Here is a 3,247-nt window from a genome sequence, read left to right as displayed (position 1 = left end):
ATTTTACTTTTTCGGGCTGGGAATAGAAGATCGGTCTTAATGCCGACGATATAATCATATACACAAGTGATCCCGCGTTGGCATTCCCAATTATTATAAAGAAAGCGGAGGATTTTGGAAAATTTTCGGGATATGAAATTAACGCAGGGAAAACCGAAATTATGGTTTGGAATATTCATAATCTCCAGCTTCCGGTAAAATCTTCACTGAGGTACCTGGGAATTACAATTACTAAAGATCTAGAACACCTGGCTCAAAACAATTTAGCCCGTATTTCCCGAGAATCCCAAACCTTGATGAAAGCTTGGTCCTTCCTCCCGCTCACCATCTATGGGAGAACTAGCTTGATAAAAATGAGTATCCTCCCAAAATGTACTTTTATTTTTAACTCCATCCCGTTAGTCGTTGATACCAAACAGCTTGTAAAATGTCAGCAAAATATTAATTCATTTGTCTGGGGGTATAAATCCAGCAGATTGGCCTGGAAAAAATTGAGAAGGAGAAGAGAAAAAGGGGGGCTCGCATTGCCAGATTTGGAATACTATGCCTGGGCATTTCATCTGACCCACTCAAGGATGTTACTTAAGATCCCTTGGGAAAATGCAAATGGCCTTATGTACAAGGCAATGCTAATGGGTTCGGACCTTCCAGTGAATGGCTTTCTTTTTAAGTTCGGACACCAGAAGTTCTTTAAAAAAATTAGATTAAAGTCACTATCGGGTACTTTAAAAGAATGGTCTCAAATAAAATCTAAGGCCGGGATAGGATACCTGTCTAAATATGCCCCGTTTGGGACTTACCGGGATTAACATCACAAGAAGCCAACACAGTTAAAAGAGTCTTGCTAGATGCAGGTTTCACACAGTGGAGCGATCTCCTGGTGGAAGGATCAATCATTGATTGGGATATTTTTACGCTCAAGGTAACATCACCACTCTCTTGGTTAGTATACTTGCAATTAAGCAGCTGGCTTCGGGTTCAAACTAAGAAGAAAGCAATGATGGGAGAGGAGAGTTCGTTAGAAAATATCCTAGTTGAAAGACCTGCCGGGAAAAAGGAAGTAGCACTCTTTTACTGGCACATCATAGAGGATGGAGAGAGGGATCTCAACCTCCCAGAAAAACTCTGGGCTGCGGAGGGACAACCACATATGGCGGACATATGGGAGGAATCTTTTACCCTTCTCTATAAAATCATCAAGCCAGCATGGCTGAGGCGCAACCATTTTTTCACACTTCACAGAGCGTATTATTCTCCCAAACGCCTGTCGAAATTCCAACCCGGGAAGTGTTGTTGCAAATGTTCTTTTCCATCAGCCTCAGATCTGCACATGTTCTGTGAGTGCCCGAACATTGTCACCTTCTGGAACGAAGTCAGAACAACACTCGAATCTATTCTCGGTTTATCTATCCCGTGCTCGTGGCTTTTAATCATTTTTGGAATAAACGACAATATCAAGGGATTAGAGAGAGAATTTTTGTTTTACGCCATTTTACTGGCAAGAAGAGAAATCTGCAAAAACTGGGTCAACATAAACCCCCCAACACATGCAGAGTGGCTGTCTTCATTGTGTGCAACATCAATGCAGGATCTATCCAGAACATGTAGTCCTCGATCTCTGAGATTTTGGGACCTCTTGATCAATTGGAGAAGGGATAGTTAGCCGACCCGGGTTTTTTTTTTTCCCGGGTCCGATGATATGGCCTAAAATCTCTCTGTCCAAAGGGAGGCACCGTACAGCCATTGGACAACTGGCCGAACTGGTCCGAAGGGAGAATGTTCGTCCAAGCTCTGCTGGCGACATTGGGACTGACTCTCTGAGTACCTGGAGCCTATTATTGGGCTTCTTGGTGCTATAGGGGGGTCTGGCCTCATGTCTGTGCGGATAGGAGCACAGTTGGATCGACTCAATGGCTAATGAGGACACAAAAAAACAAAAAACTAAATAAAATTAAAAAAAAAAAAAAAAAAATTTAAAAAAAGATGCCTCTTGTTTACAACAATTAAGAGAATGTTAGTATTTGACATGAAGAAATTGGCAATTATGAAAATGTCAAGGGAGCGACAGAATGATGAATGCAAAGACGGGTATGGAACTCGGCACGGTTACACACTTGAGCACCTTGTATCACATGTTTGGATATTAATTTATATGGTGCGAATGTTAACATTTGCTGCTCTTCACATTTTATTTTTCATTTTTTTGGGACAGGAGAGTAGTTGGAATATTGAGGTACACAAAAGAAGGGAATCGGTCAAAGAAATTGTGCAATGCAGGAGGAGTGAAAATCCTGAAAAGAAAAGTACACAAGGAAAGACACACGGGCTCTCAGGCTGGCAAAGATTTGCTAATAAAACATATCAACTTTATATCATGTTGCAGAACTAGCATTGAGCTATTTTAAAGATGTGTGTCCATTTGACACACCAATATTCATTTTAAACTGAGGATTGTGTTTTCAGAGGATGTTAAGAAATTTGGCTATGCAGCTATGAACTGATTCTTTAAGGTTCCATTCAACAGTGTCACAAACCTGGGTTCTGAAATTCATAGGAAAAATATACCAGGCTTCCCCACCAATAAGGTTGTATTTGTTTTTATGGATTTAGCCGCCATATGTTCCGAAAATTCATATCGCTCTAGCGACAGCAAGATCAAATGCCATTTACAAGTATTCTGCATTTCATCTCCATTCTGAGAGTGAAACACAAATATCGAATATGTCATAGATGCTAACCATACTGAAATTCCTCTATCCAATAACCTTAAGTCAGGTAGTAAACTTGTACTTTATTTTTTTTAAATACAGACTCATACACACGTTAATAAGCAAGAGGCGCATTAGAATCAGGATTCCCTTCCTGATGCCCAACACTTATAAATAACATATTACTCCTGCCAAATATGTATATATGGTGCATATCATCATTTTCTTTAATGTGTATTTATTATAAACAAAAGACTTTAACAAGAAATGTCACAACCAGTGATGTGGTAGTAAATCCAAGAACCAATGATGTGCATTTCTATTTGTGCCTAAGTGCCTGAGTGAAGCATACGGAAAGGAAAAGTCAGTCTGGAGAGTTGTGTAAATGGCTGTGCTCGATTCATTACAGCCTCAAACAGCAACTGCACATATGGCCCGATTATGACTTTGGCAGTGTGGGAGCGGGCTGCCACGCCATTGCCCCGCTCCCACACTGCCAAACTCGTCCACACACCGCCCGTCAGATTACGAGTACATTC

Source organism: Lissotriton helveticus, chromosome 12 (genome assembly GCF_964261635.1).
Source record: "Lissotriton helveticus chromosome 12, aLisHel1.1, whole genome shotgun sequence".
In the NCBI taxonomy this organism is placed as follows: domain Eukaryota; kingdom Metazoa; phylum Chordata; class Amphibia; order Caudata; family Salamandridae; genus Lissotriton; species Lissotriton helveticus.
Note: the sequence above shows the minus strand (reverse complement) of the source record.